The sequence below is a fragment of the Gymnogyps californianus genome, chromosome 5, assembly GCF_018139145.2.
Source record: "Gymnogyps californianus isolate 813 chromosome 5, ASM1813914v2, whole genome shotgun sequence".
NCBI lineage: Eukaryota > Metazoa > Chordata > Aves > Accipitriformes > Cathartidae > Gymnogyps > Gymnogyps californianus.
The window spans coordinates 5,960,333-5,981,523 of NC_059475.1; positions in this window are offsets into that span (position 1 = coordinate 5,960,333).

The following is a 21,191-nucleotide window of genomic DNA, read 5'->3' on the forward strand; positions in this document are numbered from 1 at the left end:
CGTATGCTGGCAGGGGGGAAGTGGTCATTAGCTCTTTTCTGCCTTTATTGCTGTTCCCATATAGAGCGATCCATTAGCATTATCACTTTGCATAACACTTTTTCACATTTATAATTTTGGAGCTGGTTTCCTGGATTTGTGCCCTGCTTTGAAATGTTGTTTTCCAAATCTTGTCCTTCTGGATAGAAAGAAGGATGTAAACTTTTCTTTTAAGTGATTATAAAACACATTGCTTAAATAATTCCATTTTTCCATTTCAAAATGTTTTTTATTAGAAATACAGCACGGCCAAAACCAACCCCTAATTTCCCAAGAGACATTGTTGAACCTTCAGTGAACTGATGACAAGCTGATACTTCCACAGCAGAGTACAAAATTCACACAGTGAAAATGGGAAGGATTCCACAAGAAACCTCTGTGAAATCCAGAACACATCCATGTCAGCTGTATAGATTACCTGAAATTGATGTGAAAGGTAGCTGGGACTTTTCAAGAGCAGGGCTGAAGACGCTTGAAAACACTCGTGATATTAACTAACTGACTTTTAGGAAAATGCTGCACACTTAACCTTTCCTCACCATCCTGTGTAGCAGCCAATACAGAACAAACCGTCAAAATGTCAAAGAAGAAAAAATAAATATGAGAATTCAATCTAAGTAGGTTTTAATTGCTGCTTCTGCTAATACCATTTGATGTTCAGGTTGGTTTTTTTTTTCCACTTATTATATAGTGAAATTTAGAGCAACAGATGCAACAATAATTCAGTTCCAATATTATTCTAGCCAAATGCTCAGTTTTCATCAGAGAGCAGAGGCACAGTTTTGCTGCCTGCCTGTAGTGTGGGCTACTCATAACAACGGGGTACGCCTTCTTGTAAGGTATTGAGCAACAGGGTGTGTTTTAAACTTGGTGCGATTAATGGTGAACTGTTAATTACAAGCAGTTTCAATAATTGTGGATGTGCATGGCTTTTGCAAGTAGGCATTTCTAAAAGCAGAGCAATTCCCAGCTGTAGGCTGAGGTATTAGAAAAATACCAATTTAGTGGCATCAGCTGTGCATAGGTGGAATGATCTGAGAAAGAGCATGCTCTGAAACTCCATTCTTCTTACACACAACGTATCGCCAAACAATACATTCAAAAATGTTATTTTGGAGGATAAGGGATGATTTGATTGTAATACTAATCTCTTTTTGCTTTATATATACACACACACATATATAATTCTTGCTTATACTTTTGAAGAACTCATGCATATGGCCACGCATTTCCTCTCCTTTTCCACCCTTCACATTTGGATATTTGGATGTGGCTGCCTCTGGTTAAGATCAGCAATGTTATCTCTTGAAGACAGGGATGGCATCTTACACTTTCCATGAGGGAACCAAAAGAAATTTTGTAATAGAAACTGAAAGAATGTATAATGTAATTAAAGACAGACCTACTACAATTTCCTACTGTCAAGAAATTGGTTTTGCTTTTCCCCATCTTGAGTTATTTCCAGATGACCTGTTCCTACTTCTTATGCAAGAAGCTGAAATGCTAGGCAAGCCCAGGGGGAATGAGATTGCAAGGGAAAAGATGCAGTTTTATATCGCTATTTCTATAATTAGCACATGTGGTAACGTAGGATACTTTCACAGTTGTCATTGGAACCTGTGAAATTTCGCACTGGAAATGGCTAGTCCCTAATTTAGTGAGAAGAGGTTTGCATAAAAATCAACAGCAAAGGCCACAAGATCTCATGAAAGAATTACTGTTGCACAGTTACAACTTTATTCAATCTATAACTCTATCATTTTGGACATGTGCACTCAGACACACATTACCTATGTTAGGTACAAGTATGAAGTAATTTTGGGTCATTTGTCTGATTCATTGCTAATTCTTTTCTTTATTTCAGGACCTATGAGACCAGGTACTTCTGTAAGAGCTCCTTCCTATTGAGTAGTACATGAAGGAAATCAATCTCCATTCTTCTTAGATTCTTGCTTTCATAAGCAATAATTAATCATGTTAAACTACTGATATGAAAATAGATGGTGTATAAAATAACTTCTTAATTTCCCTGCAGGCCTGTCTCTACTTTTCATAGAATTTAACTTAATTTTCTGTTAGTGGAAATTTCCTTTGCGAACGGGTGTGGTCACTTCCCCCACAGTAACATCTTAGAGATTTTGATGAATTTAATAGCTTTGGCTGTGCACTCTCTCCTGTGAAGTACTTGTAGGCTTTTATTCCTCCAGGGATGCACTCAGCCTCTTGTAAGACCCAATCCATTCCTCCTCAGTGATGCAAATTGTTCATTTGAGTATGGATTTTAGAATTCATCTCACCAAGACCTTCAGATTATGTTCTTGATCACAGTGAAATTTCAAATGTTGCTGCACTTTTGATTTTCGGTTTAACCCAGTATTAAAATGCCTCTTCATAATTCAGATCCATAATCACAATCTTTAATCATATTTAGAATTGGGTATTTTGGTCTCTGATCAACTGATTGGATCATGTTTTTCCATAATGATTTTAATGTCTGGATGAGACTATATTATTTATGGGCATATGCTTCAGAAGGGTGAAATTTCTTCTCATTTCAATGTTACTGACTCATACTGAAACACCTTTTTAGTATTCCATAGTAGGTGATAAAAGGATCTCTGGAAGAACACCTCTCTCTTTTCACAAGCTGTACATTGTAGGATGATTCCAGGAGAGCCATAATCTCTCTTAATTCTCCCTCATTTACATTTCCATGAAGGACTGATGGGCAGCGATAAGCCACTTGTTAGCCCAATAGCATTATCAAGTTGGCAGAGAAGTGTTTTCTGCAGTTGTACCAGATTCCGTGCAGTGGTAGGACTGAAAGGCATTACCAGCACTCTTCGAGGGTAAAAAAGTGGTACTACAAACCTTCTAGTAAGACAAAGACTTCTACCAGATGTTACTTTTTTTTTCTTTGTCCAGTGTATAGGCAATATCTACATTTCTTAAGTGTATATATACATACAGACATGCATATATATATGTACACACATACCTACATATATGTATCTACACACAGGGACAAACATTATAAGCTTCATGTAACATTTAATTTCAGATTCTTTTCATCGTTTATAACAGTCTTTGAGTCTATCCTTTAATTTAATGCTGAACAGAGGTTACTTTTTTTCCTCTCCAAAGCCTATCAGTCAATCCAGGAATTACCTTTTGTTGTTGTTGTTTTGGCTTTGGCTTTTGTGTTGGGGCATGTTTTTTTGGTTTGGTTTTTGTTTGGTTTTTTTTTTTAATGAGAATTATGACTGCTTGTTAGGCTATAACATATATATTTATGAAAATTCTGTTATGTCTATGGGTTGATTATCACAGACGTGATACACTTATGAAGCATGATTATGTAATAATCACATTTTGTCTGTAATGTTTTGTCCTAAGTGTAAGATGAAGTCTGGAGTAGGTCTGCCCTTCTTATAGCACAGCTTTGACCACACTCTGATTTTGCATGTTGAACCACTATTTTTCAATCTTGCATTTACAAGTTGGGGGTTTTTTTATTATCAGAAATATTTCATTTAAAAATCTATTATTTAACATTTGCTATTTTGTTGGTTATGCAGGGTAGTTTTATTCATTGATATAACGGTGTCATAAACTAACTAGTATAACGGCTGAATTAAGGACTAATAGTTTTTGTGTACCTCATTTGTTGAAACGATGTCATCAATACACCTTTTTTTGGTGGTGTTAATAGCAGTAACCATGTGCTCTATGACATATACTGAAATACTATCATATGAGGTACTTGCTGCATTTTCTACATAAAAATGAAAATGCTATTGATTACAAAATGCAATGCTGAAATCCTAAATGACAGTAATATTCTACTTCATAAATAATACTAAGTTGGGGCTACACCAAGACTTTCTCTGAAGGATTAGATAAGAAATTACATTTCTCTTCTGTGTTTTCAGCTTTGTAAGGACCGGACAGAAATTTGATTTTCAGTATTGAAATACTGGGGACTTTGAGTGACAACAGGAAAAAAATTCATGGGACTTACTTCCAGATCAGAACTAAGTCCTTGTAGCCAAGGAGCGCAAGTCTGGCTTGAGCCCACTCTCCCATTTCCTGTAGTGCATGGCAGTTCCCCACTGGTTCCCTTCTGCTTCTGCATTCTGTTAGAAGTCACTAAATGGCTTCTACCATGTTGCATCTGAGAAGATAGAAAATATATATAATTCATCAAATCATCCCTTCTGAAAATGAATAAAACATACACATCCAAGTATGCATCAAAAAGCTTCCTATTCTCTTGTAAAGCCAACAATTATTACCTCTGAAGAGGTCTGTGTAGCAGTGTTAGATGGTGAAATTCCTATCTTGTATAATATATTTTCAACTAGAGATAAAAGAACTCTCTTCTTGCACCTTTTCTTGTTAAGATATAAAATAATTCCATTAAATGGAACCTTTTTTCTGTGGAGGTTCTGTTTACAGAACAGCCAAATAGAAAATACAGTGTACTCTGCAAAAATGCATTACAACTACTTTTTGTATGACAAATGAACACTATTGATTTTCTTATAGTGCCTCTCATAAAGATAATCCATATATAGAAGGAGTCAATTAAATGCTGAAGAGAATAGAAAGGTTTAAAGCTGTTATTTAAATTGGCATATTTCACAGGAAATAATACACTGAGAAAGCAGCTCAAGATTAACCATATCCCCTCCCATCTACAAAGATTGATATGGAAGGCTTAAAAAATATGAGAAATGTAAAGAATCATAACAAACAGTCAAGAGAGCTGATTGATAAGAAGTCAGCAAGTGAAGCCATGAAGCCCGCAGGGGTCTGAAAAAGCTCCAGGGCCATTTTATTCAGGTTCAATGATGGAGAAGAAGTTCAGAGGAAGAGAGAAGTATTGAGAGCAATATTCCTCTCTGAAAATCTGAGAGGATGTTTTAACCTGTTCCATTGCAAAGAGATGGGAAAGATAATGGTAGGAAACATGAGTATAGTTCTGGTAAAGAAATATATTTTCAGTCTATTCAAACAAACTGTCACAGAGAGAAACAATAAAGACTACCAACCTTTGTGTACTGTTGCTGCTATAATTATTCTAAATGAATACTTTATAAGATTTTCTGAGAACATATTCCAGAATGGAAAAGTACTTATTAATTTCATAAAATGGATTCTATAGTGGCTAACTGAAACAAGGCGTTAGCACTTCTGTAATGTGCAGGGGTTTTTTTAGGGAGTGAACATGTTTTTAGGTATTGCTTTATGCTGAGTCAAAATGGCTAAGCCATTTAAGAGCTTCCTTTACATTTCCAGAAATAACTTAGATGCTTCAAAGTCTAGGATTCATTTCTACTCAAGATTTTGCTTAAGTCGCTTTTGAAAGTGAAGCACGGGTTAGCATTCATCCTGCCTATCTTCAATCATGGGAAAAAAAAAATTAACTATCGAATCTAATCTTGCTTTTAGGACTCTTCTGTAATGAAGAGAGAGACACAGAGAGGGGCCTTTTTATCTCACTTGCTATAAGCTCCTTCCATCCCCGAGATCTCTTTCTTTCTGCTCATGCAGAAGAATATTTTATAACAGGGTTATTATTTCTGTCATGTTTTATATTGGTTGTATAATAATGCTTTATATGTCAGTCCAACGGTGCGCTCTGTGTGGTTTGGATTTTATGGGGAGCTGAAGGCTCTGAAATCATCTAGATTTGCAAAGGGTTTCAACATCCAGTCTCTGGTGGACTCTGGTGAAAATTACAGACCTTTTCAGTATTTTATATTATTAAACTGCTACATTTAGAAAATGAGAGTGAAATGCATCCCTGCTTCTGTACTTACATTAACTTCAATAAATACGTATAATTTCAGGAGGAATATAAATCAACCACTAAGAGATGGGACTTCGCAAAGAGCTTATCCTAGTGGGAGAATTTTCCAATGTTCAGAACCGCTCAGCTTTTTGGCACATTCACCTGACGCACTTGACTGAGGAAGCCTCAGAAGAGACTTTCATCTGACCTGGTATGTGTGGCAATGGCTACATCTCCTATAATTATTTTATAGTAACCACCAAGGTTTTCATGTACATTACATAACCCTCCTTTGACAATTTTCTCTGCTTAGGAGGGGATCCCATCAATATTTCTAACCTGCTCATGAATAATTCCACTTTTCTCCCTTCCTATTAGCACACAATGTTTCAAAAATTTGCAAGTGTACCTAGTTAGTTAAGTGCTAATGCTCTAACTCCAATTAAAGTTTTTTAGGAGGCATTTTGTAAATTTTATTTTTTCTTCCATGTCCTCATAAACTTACTTACAAATAGTTACACGTATTGAGTAATTGTCTGGAATCAGCTGGATTATATACTAGAAAGCAAGATGGTCTTTTTTCTTTAAAATTTTCATTTAGACTGCTTTCTGATTGTAAACAACCCCTGGAAGACTGAGTACTGTAATATATACTATCTTATTACTTCTTCATATATCTTAAGAAAAGAAAGGTCCATTTAAGTGTTACTAAGAGCTACACAGACAATAGCTATAAGTTACTAAGAAGCAACTTGAAGTTAATGATTGATGGAATAAATTCACTGATGCAAAATAGAGGAATTCAGATGTAACCCTGTTGCAAACTTCACCCCGGCTATGTCTCCAAAATCTGCAGCTTTTAACACAACACAACACATACGTTTCACTTCAACTGTAGAGTGTTATTGACCACAGGGTTTTATGGCAAAACTTTTTCAGTAAAAGTTGGCACTTGAAAAACTTTCCAATTTAACTGGGAAATTTGCTGTCTCTCTATAAATAGGTATGACTTTAGTAGCAAGAGTATAATATTGCTTGTCAATATTTTGCAACTATTCAGCATTCAGATACTAAAATTAAAAGAAAGCAATGATAAAGAAAGAAAACACATCCCAATTTCCACATTCATTTCATCTTAACTCCCTACTGAGAGCAGATGTGCCAGTAATGGCAGTTTTTTCTACATGATGATAAGTATTAGTAGCTCATAATGAGCTAAATGCCATTGCCAAAGAGTTGTCATCTAAATTTTTTCCCCAATCATTTCGCTTATTCTAAGTGAATCATGTAGTTTGGCCAGATCCAGAGCTTATTTGAACAGCAGAAGAGGTTTATCTGCCCAGTCTCTCTCCTGTAATATGACCAGACTTAATGTGCATGCTCAATACAGTCAGTCTTCAAATCTCCAGTGCTTTCTAGAAAGCATCAGGTGTATTGTGCACACGGACACTCTATAGCACGAGATGCCATACGCAGAAAGGATGCGGCCGTCGTCTCCCATATTGCCCTAGGGAAAGCAAACAACCTGAAAATGGGCTGAAACTAGCACGTGAGGTGCTTTTGTCAGAACAAGTTATTATGGCTCATGCCGGGCAATTCTACAGTAGTTGCAGAAGACTTCTAGGCATGATTGCTTGTTCTGGCAGCAGCAACTTTTTCGGCTGCCGTCGTTACTTGACGTTCAGAGGCATGTTTCTGGTCTGTGCCTGGGTATACATGGACAAATATTAATGTGAATTGGAGATACCAGTCTCAGATGAGAACTGCAGGAAAAAAAACTTCCAGAAATAGGCTCTGGGGAAGGGTTCCTACAGGCTGAGAGCTTCTCCCTAAGGGGCTTTTAGGAAAGAAGATGAGGACGGCCTCTCTGTTACCTACATTATCTCAGTGGGAATTCATACTGTAGAGCATTTAAAAGAAGGGTGAACCTCAAACAAAATCTCAGAACTGTACTCCTCAAAAGAAGTGTTCTTCTACATTATTAGATGGTTGGCCAACCTGGAAAATGGAAAAGTTCAGTTGCCTTGTCTGATAACTTTCTGGTATTACTTTCTTCTTGTCAAATAGAAAGGAATATTAGCTTTATTCATTTTAACCATCAGACTTCCAGATCTGACTACAATCTCAAATGATAATATTTATTGATGATTATTTTTCTACTTAGAGTTGGTGAAAGGGATAAGTATAAATGTTTGGGCTATGGTTTTTTAAAATTTTATAGAGGATGTTCTGGTTCATTCTGTTACAAAACTTTTTGTGGGAAAAATTCATGTAATTCATAAAAGTTTATCTATTCCTATTCTATATTAAAAAGATTCGTTTATAAAATCACCTATTTTTCAGCTGGACTGAAATGCAAGAATTTTTATTACAAATACTGACAGATTTTTGATAAAATCTTGTCCTGGTTTCGGCTAGGACAGAGTTAATTTTCTTCCTAGTAGCTGGTATAGTGCTGTGTTTTGGATTTAGTAGGAAAAGAATGTTGATAACACACCGATGTTTTTAGTTGTTGCTAAGTAGTGTTTATACTAAGTCAAGGATTTTTCAGCTTCTCGTGCCCAGCCAGCAAGAAGGCTGGAGGGGCACAAGAAGCTGGGAGGGGACACCATCAGGACAGCTGACCCAAACTGGCCAAAGAGCTATTCCATACCATATGACATCATGCCCAGTATATAAACTGGGGGGAGTTAACTGGGAGGGGGGATCGCGGCTCGGGAACTAACTGGGCATCGGTCAACGAGTGGTGAGCAATTGCATTGTGCACCACTTACTTTGTATAGTTTAATTCTTTTAGTATTGCTATTGTCATATTATTATTATTATCATTATCATTGTTTTTCATTCCTTTCTGTCCTATTAAACTGTCTTTATCTCAACTCACGAGTTTTTTTCCTGATTCTCTCCCCCATCCCAGGGGTGGGGGGGCAGTGAGCAAGCGGCTGCGTGGTGCTTAGCTGCCGGCTGGGTTAAACCACGACAAATCTGAAGTTGCATGGCCTCTTTTTCCATTTATGAATCTGTAATATTAAGGCAAGGGGAATACTTGGGTGGCAACGGATTTTAGCCTTCAGTAATCATATATCCCCCATTTTGCTAAACAAACCATATTCTCCATAATCTCATTTACCTGTTTTCGGTTTGCTTTTTTCCATCACGATGCAATCATAAAGAGGAAGGAGTTAACAAAGATATTTTTCTTTCCTTCCACTTAGTAGGAAAGCCTGGGCTCAGTTACAGCATTTTTTACTATGCTATATTCTGCAAGATCTGAACTTCTTGCTCTTTCTCTGTTTGAAACTACTGTATTGACGACTGCAGAAATCAAGATCCTAATCATGCAACCAGTGATTAATCGTAATTGGACTGATATTTACAATCTAGGCCCTATGGCACTCATATGCATACTTTAAATGTATAAGTAGGTGTTCATAACATCCAGCCTAAATATATGGTATTTCCATTTACAAGCTATTCCATTTGTAACAGTTGAGTATCTGTGCCTTTTACTTTCAGCTGTCATTGACAGTAATCAATACTTACAGTAGGGCAATTTCAGTAGGATCATAACCCCACTGAATCAATGGGACCGTGACTTGATGCTGTACTTTCTTGGAAGAAGGGAGCCATGGGTTATAGCATTAAGAATAAATATGAAGACTAGCAACTTATTCAATCGTACGCTTGTTTGTTTTTCAGTGAGAAAAGATGAGACTTAAAATTTTAGTTGAAAACAAATGCTGATTTTTTTCTTTCCTGTGTAAAAAATACATCTATTTCTTCATATTATCAGTTTACAATTGTTCAGTCACAGTGATGGCATCTGTATTATGAGCACTGTGCTGGTAATGATCAGAAAACATTAAGAGTTCGCAGATCACATAATGACATTTAGAGGAACGTGAACTTTCTGCCTATGCTGATACTATTATTGTTTCTACAGTAAATTTCTACCTAAGATAAGATTTATATAGGTAGTGCTATTGCAATTTTATTTCTACAAGTTCTCAGTGAACTCCATGTACATGATAGGAATTTAGCTGTACATCCTAGTTAGTTTTATCAGCTACGGAATTGCCACAGATAATGTCACAGACGTGATATGTCTGATGGCGTGACAAAACATCTGGAAACTGCTGTGTCTGCTCAGAGCCATCACCAAGGAATGAGATTCTGTACGGGCACTGTTTTCAAAGCTGCTTTCTGTCTATAATTAAAATGTTTTCCCTTACTTCTTTCACATATCAAATGTATTGTGAACAACAACCTCTCATAACTTCCCATCACAAATACAGAGTTCGTTTATTTGTTTTTAAATATCAAGGGCATGACTGGTTTTGAAAGGCTTCAGTCTTGTCCATTGGGAACAGTAACACCATTCTCCTAAATTTTCTAACCTAGCCAGCAGAACTAATCCTGGGGGCAAAGTTTAGGTCCAGCCATTTAGATTTTGTACTTTTTTTTCCTGAGGTATAGAAGTTAGGGATCAGTCCTGTAAAGACACAAAACCTTTTTGTTTCTACAATATAAACTGCATTTTGATGTCAGGACAGCACAGAAAATATTACAAAGAGCTATAAAACATACTTGTAGAGTACTACATAATGGAAAAAACATACATTCATCAATGGAATACAAAGAAACCTTTATAAGTTTGTACCAAGAGAACTTTCATATTTATGGTTTGTGTCACCAGAGCATTTTATGTAAATCATAGCTCTCAAGCACTTGATGTTTTATTCTTCCAAAAAATGTGTAACATTTTCTTCTTTTAAATGCAGCCTATATAGTAAGGCTAGGAATCAAATCAGTCTATAACTATAGACTGCATAACATATTTTTCTTTTTTAGACTGACTTTTGGATCATTATCTTATTCACTTCTCAAATATTTATTTAAATGAATAAAACTGGACAAGGTAAATAACATAATTTGACAGCTGCTTCTTCAAAAACATATGGAAGAAAGAAAAACATGTTAGTAGTGTATGAGCATTTTCAGTTTATTCATTATTTAAAATATATTTAAGAATTTTGCACCAGTATCCTACTTCTGGAGATGAAAGACTCCTCATTTCTTAAGAAATAAGTTAAAAAATTGTCCATTTTTCTGGATAGAAATTCATGCCATTTTAAATGAGGGGCAGTTTGAGCTGTCTGTGCAGTTTTAATGAGAATCCACCAGATGGCATAGGAAAAGGAACCTCATTAACAGAACTTTGTGAATGGTGGTATTTTTGGCTTGCTGGCTTATTTAGTCAAAAAGTTTTGTTTTGAGGCAAAAATTTTCTTCCTTGTGATATTAAAATGCTTAAAAATCAGCTAAGCATTTTCTCCATTCCTGGGTGTTTCTGAGAGGCAAACGGGGGGGAGGGGGGGGCGGGGAGATGAGAAAATAAAATAGAATAAAATGTGTCCCATAATCTATTTCTCTTCCTTTGTCCTTTTTCAAAATGTCTTTTTTTTTTCCCTTGCTGTAATAGTTTAAAGGAATTTCTCATCACCAACATAACCCTGACCAAACACGGCATTTAAGCATGCTCCTACCTTTAAGTACTGAGTGCCTCCAGTGTGAAGCTTATGGTTAAGAACACTGTTCAACTGTGGACCCAAATGATAAATTCTTTAGACTAGGAAGCCGGTAAATATTCTCTTAGGTTTAAGTCATAGTTGATGGTCAGAAAAGGGCTATGGCAGGCTCTGCACACTCATTAACACTTGAGATTATTGTATTAACTTCAAGACCGATGTAGAGTATTAATATTGAACTGGCATCCTTCCAATGTAACTATGAAAAGTCTTAACAAAATTCTCTCTAGAAACACCCCTATTGATCTTCCATCACTGTGTTCAGTGAGTTCAGGAAGAAGTGCAAGTGAATAAAATTCCTACTCTTTTTGTCTTCACTTTTAATAACTCTTTTAACAAGTTGTTTGGGGGTTTTTTTGGCTGGAGCTAAGAAAGGCTTACGAAATTCAATTGCAGTGAGCTAAATAAGTACAGTAGCCTGAGGAAGATATTAATTTTTAACATCCTAATTTATCCCTACAGAAGTCAAATTTAATTGTTTCCAAGTTCACTCTACATCATTTTTATTGAAGCTAAAATGGGGTCAAGATTTAAATGCATTACTTCAGGTTCATCTGTAATTAACCCAGAATACTATACTTATGACCACATCTTGGAGTCATTACTCAAAGCTTGATCTCCCTAACCCTAAAGTCAAGCAAAAACTCCTATTGAGTTTACATGAAATACTATCAAATGACAATGCTTAGACAAAATTGCTTTGAATTCAACAGGACAGTATTAGCCAGTCGGGCCATGTCTACATTAGCAAGTCCAGAAGCACAATAGGAGGACATCTGCAGAGCAAAACAGTTAGTGCTGATGACTCAAAATCAACTAACTATATTTTGAGACTTTTCTGCAGAGCAGCTCTAGCTTGATTCTGAGCACATCAGGGCTTTTGGCAGCTAGAGTGCATTAATGAGCTTCTATGGCACATCCTCCACTTCAGTTTGATATTCAGTGAGGTTCAAGACGCCCTTAAAGCTAACAAACACTCAGTAAGTGGTAACAAACAAAAGATTTGCTTCAGAAGTGCACTCTAGACCTGAACTAAAATGCTACTGTGAATGTACCCTCCGTCATTTCAGAGGACATTTGGTTTGAGTAATAAGGACCGGCAGATTTTTCTCTTTATTTGCCTTTCTGTGATTTTCAAACTTTCCAAAAGAAAATGAGAAATACCCACAGGTGTATTCTGTCTCACCTCTGACTTCTTGTGAATATTTTTATGATTTGAAATTTGATGAAATAATAACAATTCCATACAGTTTTATCCCACAGACATTTGCCTAAATTTTAAATATGAAAGGTCAACAATTTCCAGGCTTTTCCATACTCTCTTGTTCTATTTACCTCAGAAGGAGATGTAAATTACAATTAAGGGACTGAGATGGAAATCTCAATGCATTTTCCAGTTTACTCATCTTTGGTTCAATATAAACAGTCATAGTCATCTTTTCTGAAGAAGAAATACGGTCCCAAGTTTTGACCACCCTCAAGATGGAAAATTTGTTTTCCCTATGCTTAATCAGAATTTCCCATGTTCCAGCTTATGCCCATTCCCTCTCCTTCTCTCACTATCTACATTTGAGAAGAATCCATTTGGTTTAAATCCTCCTATTACATAGCTGCAGACAGCAGTGAAATTTCCCCTGACCCTTCATCATCCCTTTCTCTGGCTGAGCAAGCCCAGCACTCTCATCTCTCCCCATACACCATGTGCTCCAGACCCTCCACCTTCTAGGTGACCCTTTGCTGGACTGACTCCAGTATGCCAATGTCTTTCTTGTACTGGGGAGCCCAAAACTGGACACAGAGCTCCCGATTGTGGTTGTCTCAGTTCCAAAACCATTGCCTTTGCTTGAGGTATTATAAGGCGTATAGAAAAAGTCTGAGGTGCAACTTTCAGTCTGATGACATCTCTGCACTAGGTGTTCCAGGTGATTAGAGCAGTCAGTGACAATTTGTTTGTGAGCTTAAGCAGCCAGGAGCAACTAGAGGTTGCTTCCTCAAGTTCTGCTGAAGTCTCTTCTCCCCCTGCTCCAGGCAGCTCCACCAGCCTTTGTTAAACTATCAAGGAACAGATCTTGCAGTGATATTATCAAACCTTTTACTTTCATAAAGAAGATGGAGCTTGGCTGAACATGAAAGTTACAAGATGAACGAAAATTAAATTACAACTTTAAGAAGTCATCAGACAAAGGCTATGTTATGTGGATGATTTCTGAGTCTGAAATAAGTCTACGGGTTCAAACAGGGCACTCATGGATTTTGCACTTCAAGTTTTGTACAGCTGTGAGGACTTTCAGTTGACATAAATTATTGTTTATTGATTGTATTTGGCAAGTATCAACAAACCCAACAGCATGTGTGGATGAGTCACGTGGCACATGTATATTTATATATATAGTACAGTCTCTGCCCCCGATTTCTTAAAATCTAAATTACCAAAGAAGATGGCAGGTGGAAGAGGTGAGTGGGGTGCATTGCAGGATCAATGCCAAACTCTGGAAATTAACCTTGTTTTGTGGTGTTTGTCCAAAAGCCAATATGTATACATTATACTGGCTTCAATTAAAGCATGTTCTACCTACACGTTGGAGAGTCTTCCTCCTACTCTTACCTTAACTCTGTCAGGGGTGGAGTGACAGCATGAAATCGAAAAGCCTACTCAGTTCTGTTAAGCACATAACAGCATAACAGCTGTTGTTGTGTTGTGAACTCTTTTAGATAAAAAGCCAAATTTAGGCTGACTTTTAGTCCTTAAAGCAGCAGAACGTGTAGCAAGATAAACTGACAACAGGAAAATAGGCCCACAGCTGTAACAGATAATCCTGTCATCTGAATGCTTTATTACAGCACACACCAAGTAGGAGAATTGTCTTCTATTATTTTTTGATTGTTAGTTCCAGGTAGAAAAACGTGCCATAAGATAATCAGGACACTGAAAATTTTATTTTACTATAAAAATAAATTGTAAAGAATTGTTACCAGGTGTTCCACCAGATAAATGTATAAATACACTGTCTTTTCAAACAACAGGAGTTGTGCAAGTGTACCTGATAGAATAATATCACTCTTTCTTCATCGGCAACACCTGAGGAAAGTGTCAGCTCATATAGACAGATAAAAACATAGGCTGAGATAAAAAAGATAATGTGCTGAAGTCAAAAGAATATATCTCTCAGATCAAGCCAGACTTGTAACTGTCTCTATTGTGTTGACGATTTTTTTAGATTTTCAACCTTTTCTCCCAATTCTGGATGGGATAAAAATATAAAATGTCAGAAATTTGCTGGAATGGGAAAATAACTTTCTTGTATATGGCTATCCATGCAGCAAATTTCAAACTGAGACTGGCTGTTGAATGTCTCAAAATCAACTTTCTGCTTTGACCAGTCTAAAGAGAGATAAAAAATTGAAACATGGGTTTGTATTCTGGGAATTCATTACAGTTCAGCAGTGCTTTATGTAGTGGGTTTGGTTTTAACCAAACGTAATAATAGAGAAAGCTGCTGATTATACAAGCAGAACTCTGTTACTGATCACAGACAGAAAGCTCGTGATGCTCAGAATTGTTGATCCTAAAAAGTTGTTAACAATATCAAACAAAAAAACCAATGTCTACACTTTGATTCTTGGTTCTCAGTTCTTATTTATGACGGTTCAAATTTTCATGTCATAGGATCATTTTTTGTTGTTTTCTTCAGGCACCTTTCCCAAAAATTCATCAGAAAGTTAAATGTTTTTTACCCATAGAATGCTTCAATAAATTAAAAATTGGCCTGTTCCATTATTAACAACTTTTAAATGGCACTAATCCCATAATTCAACATCAATTATCTGTAAAGAGAAATGCAGCATGTTGAAAGTTGACATGACAAATAAATCTTTGTTTTCAGTTTCTAGCAAATAAAAGCAATGAAAGAATAATATACTTGGCATGTGGCACCAAGAATAATCTTTGGTTGAGCTGTCTGGCTCCCAACAGTTCTTAAAGCATCAAATGGATTTCTTCCACGATGCATGACTAATAATCAGCTCCTATGGAGCAACTTTATATTCTGGGACAAATCTGTATTTATTTATCTCGCTCCTACTACAAAATACACTAAGAACTACTTTTTTTACCTATTTCTACCTACCACCATTAGAGAAAATTGAGCTTCTCCTACTGAGATGATTTTTTTCTGAGGCAACAGAATGACTCATGCTTGGATTTGGCTCACAATTATGATAAGAAACATGCTAAAGTTTTATTCAAAATCATTACATAAATAATTAGGACATATTTTTTTTCTTCCAGTTTTGCTAAAGAAAACTGATTCTGACACTGAACTGATTCTGATACTGATTCTCTGAAAAAAAAAAAAAGTTTCTAGTCTTAAGATGCCATTTAACAAAGATAATGGGCCAAATTCTGCTTTCCTTTTACCTTGCCATTTTTCTATAATTTTGGTAAAATCAGAATACTTCCCATCTTAATTTTAAAACTTGAATTTAAAATGCAGTTATAAGAAAACTAGGCAAATTGTTTCAAAAGTTAACATCCCTCATTAAAAAAAGGTTGCACTTAATTTTTCTATCTTAATTAGTTTAGTATTCACATCAAATGTTGGATCATAGTACCTCCTTTTTTTTTTTTTTTAATTTAAAGAGATATTTTCAGAAGTCTCTGCTCCAAGTAGTTAACTGTGAACATCTGTGAACAACTGTGATTGCCTCTTTTCTTATGTAAACATGTTTCTTCAGTCTTTTACTTCATGGGATAATGTCCTGATGGATAGTCGTTTCTGTAGTTCTTTTCAACTCGTTCCAGTGTATCCAGTTCTTTTGAGAGAGTTCATATCTGAGGCCACTTTGTCAAAGCATGCTATTTTTCTTTTTTCCTGCGGTAACTCCTGGCTTCAAAAACTGATGGCAGATTGAAGGTACCTCACTACCAGAAGTCTTATATGACTAAGTATATTAAGCCTATTGTTTATGCTGAAAAAATGGTGAACCCCTGTGTGGATATAATCACAATAGTTTTGCACTAGTTTTAGTATATTAAAAACAATTCAAGCAGTTAAGAAAATAAGTGTCTTTTTCCTTATGTGACTTGATTTTTATTCTGTGAGTTTTAAATTTTTTAAGAATGCTGTTTTAGGGGAATATTTCATCTGTTACATTATCTGATTTCCTTTGTCATCAGACACTTGCTGAGTACCAGGGCACTTGAAAATCACATTTATAATTTTTAATTCTGTGTTTCTTTTTCTTTCAACCTTTTATGACCAGTAGTTATCAGCATGTGCTTACTAAAGTGTCCTCAGGATTTCTCTCTTTTCCATATAAAGCAAAACTTCAGTTTGAAGAATAATTTAACTGTCTTGTACATGAATGACTTTTGTTTCCCTAAATAGCACCTTAATTTTAGCTTTATTCTAGTTTAAATGCTTTTCACAGCATTAGTATTTTCAGCTTTCTATTGCAGCTGTTAACAGCCTTTCATTTCTGAGGTTTTCCTGTGGGATATTGCAGTTGTATTTGTAAACTATTTGTATTCGTATAAAAAGGGTGCTCTGAATACTTAGTTACAAATATCCGAAAACTTTGCTAGAAACAGAGTTGACAGGGGCATAGGAAACTTTGAACATGAAAAATGTGGGCATACAGGAAACATTACAAGCACTTTCAAGATTTCTCCAAGATCTGTTACCGCTTTGTAACTTCAAGAAGAAAGCAGGGGTTTCAGTGGATCTGGAGACCTGAGCACATTTCAGAGGCCTTAGTACCAGACCATGGTGTATTTTTATTGCTAACATTCATATACATCATAGTTTGCATATAGACATTCTGCAATGTATCATGCATAGTCGGTTACTTCAAGAAACGCCATGTTATCAAGAGTGTATTTTGATTACATGTTATAAGTTAGGTAAATACTACTTTTCCTGAAGTCTATAGTAAAGCTCCCACTGATTTCACAAGACCACTTTTCTTCTTTCTTTGGACTGCAAAGCTTAGCGCAAAGTCAGTAGCGTTAGGACACAACAGCAGAGGATTGTGGGTTTGTAATGTACTTTTTACAGGAGTAGAGATCTTCCCTGCATCCCTACAGTGTTTTGATGGTTGGGTTTTTCTTCCACTCTGGTCAATGACAGGACTCAGTTCATGTCAAAAGTAGTAAGACTTATTGTTTGCATTTAGTAAAACTGTTTTATTACTAAATAAAGAGCTCTGTGGCCACCTGTGTCACCATAGCTGTTAGTAACTACTGGGAAAAAAAAAATCTGTTTTCTTAATCTGTGTTGTATAATTTAATCAGGTGATCCTGGGTAATTTTCTAATGATTTGGTGATTTAATTTTTATGGTAACGTCCGGTTTCAGAGAGGACAAATAATTCCTGTGATTAATGCAGAGGATTTCTGACAGACTTAGGCTAAGAACTCAGTTTTCGTAGAATGCAAAACTGCAAGGCACTAATCAGTCTATTCATCACTCTGAGTGTGTAGACAATTTCTTAATTGCTGTAAATGAATACCTCTGGCAATTTGCCTCTGACTTCCAAAAATGATACATTAGGCTTAAAGGCAAAACTACTGCCTTTTAAAAGAGATATTTTATTTATGAGGTTAAGTAAAATAAAATGTAAATGTTAAAATTAAAAATGTAAGTATCTTATGTAGAACCAGATCTAACGAGAACAAGCACTTCTCTGTGATAAAGCCATTTGCCATAGGAGCTTGTAAAAAGAATACAAATACCTACTGATAGGTAAAAACATACATTCCATACACTGAAGCATACCTGACCTCTTTCTCTGACAAATATTCTCATTAAGGAAATCTGTAGACATGATGTCTCCAGCATCAGTCCAGTTTTTGGCACAGTCCCCAGAGAAAGAGAGATGCTCTATGATTGGAATTCATTCATTTTGTGTCATTTGAGCAGTGCAAAGTAGGCAGATAGAACGATCCATCCTTTGCTTAACACAAAAATGGACAGCAACTGTTAAAGAAATTATTCCCTTTTCTATAATTTGGGCACCTGAGTTTGCTCTGCCATCTCAAAAGCCAAACACCCATAATAAAAGACAATGTTGATTCTCTGTTTATTTCATTCTTAATGAAGTAATAGAAATATAATTCCTATAGAAATCAATAGAGTTTATATCACTGGACCTGAGTAAGAGTTGGATTGTGTGCCTGGCTGTTTTAGTAATAAGAATCACTACTTGCTTACGAAAACCACAGCATGCTCTTGAAATGAAAGAAGAATGCCACAGTTCAAGGCAATCGAGTGTAAGAGAACCTTTTCTTGAATGAGAATCCAGCTTTGGCTGGATACAAAATCTTTCTCTGCTCTGTCATGCTGCAGAGTGTATGAATTTTGGTATCAGTTTAGCTGTAAAATTACTGCACAGCCTATTATCGAGAGTAATTATAAACTCTCAATTTCTTTTGTTATTTTAGCATGTTATTTATTTCAAGGAAAGAAGGACAGGAAAATAAAAGGATGATGAATATAAATAGTTACTGTGAGTAGAAAATATGAAGTGCAATATCATGAGGAGCAGGCATACTAAAGATATTACTCTAAATTTCAATGTCAAGGTCAATTTCCAATTTTCAAGGTCAATAAGATAAGGTCATACATTCTTAAATCCCCGCTTATATTAATATAGTTATTCTTTTGCTTAGTTATCGATCCTGGAATTTTCACAATAGTTAATGATTTGGTTTTGGCAGTCATAGTTGTTTTTAAATACATGCAGTTTCTGTAAATTGTTTGGTTTTGAATGACTATCAAAACCCCCACCCACAGAAATCTGCTGTTATGTTATTAAACTGTTATTTGGGGAGATGTTTATTCTCATCTCACTGTCCATCAAACAAACAAAAAAAAAGCTCAAATGGATCGACACATGGTCCATCTAGTCCAGCAGTAAGTCTCCAGCAGTGGAAATAGCAGATGCTCTCTAGACAGAGGATATTTAGCATGCAAGCTAGGTCATTTTGTGTGGTCCATTCCCCTCATGCTTTCACAACATTCACAATTTTTAAATTAGGGATGTTTGAGGGAACATCCCTACCCAGTTTTTTTAATATCCATTTTGGAACCTGTTGCCCAAGAATTTGTTTAATCCCTTTTTCATTTCCCTGACGCTGTCAGTCTCTGCATCCTCCTGTGACAGCTAGATCTGGACATTCACTACTCGCTGGAAAAATACTCATGCTTTTATCTGTCTTAAACCAAAATATATAACTGAGCACATGCCAGCACGATGTGCTGTATGTTTTTCAGGAAATAAGCTCATGCTTCTATTGAGAACCAGAGCTTTTTAATCCCTTCAAGCTTCTGGTCCACTGTACCATGCCAGGGGTCATAGTTTCTTATCATCAGTATAAAGATAACAACAGGCTCAAGACCAATATGAGCTGAGAGGAAAGACTTATTGTACCTTTGTAATACGTGGGAAGTCTGCATATGTCATCCTGTTATTCTCACGCCTTCTGCAATAAGTGTATGGCTAGAAGTGCCCCTTTCAGGCAAGACTGCCTCTGAATTCCCAGAGATGGCACAGTTTCACATTGTCTGTGCTGCAAATCCTGGAGACTTGGCATGAATTGATAATAATATGCTAAGTGGTGTTGAGGAGCTTCTTGTGCTCCATTAACTTTTCCTCCATTTACTTTCAAGTTAGGGAAATCAGCCTACCTGGCTTGCTTTGACCCTTGGGAACACTAATGAAGTTTCCCGTGTCTCAGTTTAGGTCCTTAAATTCTTAAATTTAGGACCTTAAATTCTTCTTAGGTCCTTACATTCTTAAAATCTTAGCCTTAGGCTTTTAAGAAAGTCATAGGACTGGGACATGACCTTATAATGCATTGATTCTGTCTGGTTTAGTTATTGCGGCAGTAGTAGCAGCGCTGGATCAGAAATCAAGTTACAGAAACTCTGCAGAGGTGGTATTTCAACTCAGGGTGATATCATTGTACTTACGGTTGGAAAAAAGCAAGAAAAATCAGCAGCATTCATTTAAGTTATTATATAATCAAGTATATCTAATTACATTAACACAACTGCATTTCTATCAGCAAATATATATCTGAGTTCTGTAGGATGAAATCCAGGTACTTCTGAAATTAAAGGCATTTTTAATCTTGATTTCAACAGGAAGTGCATTTACTCCAAAACATGTTTGCTTCATTAGATAACTAAAATCTTGAAGTTGGTTTATTGTAACACATCTTTGTGTCCTACAGAAATGTTTGCTCCTGACAAATTTTTCACCCATATTCTTACACGGACGCACAGGAGACTTGCTGTTGCTGCAGCAGTGGTGAATTTGGTTCCAAGAAAGTAAAGATTTTGACCTGGCAGCACGTCCTCATCAAGGAAATGTTAGTGAATCTCTATGAAATATCTAAGATCCTACTTGTTCTCTTCTAGGTGAAGACATAATCATAGTAGTTATACTGGGTTAAGCTGGGTCTTTTGGCTTTTACCTGAATGCATATTATAGTTTATTTTTATACAGAATATAGTTTAGCAGTCTTCTATCTTGAGTTACTCTATACGTATGCACTGTGTGAACATTACTGTAGGTCATGTTGTTTCTTAATTTGTAAATAAACCATGAGATTTGCTGCTTTTATGGGAAGTAGTACTTTGCTATGGGCAGCACAGCAGCGGTGCGAACTGCACGTTTCCCACTTTCGAGAGCTCTGAAATCCTCATGGAAACAGGGGATGTGAAGCCTGATCCCACCAGGAGCAGAAGAGTTGAGCTGTGGGTG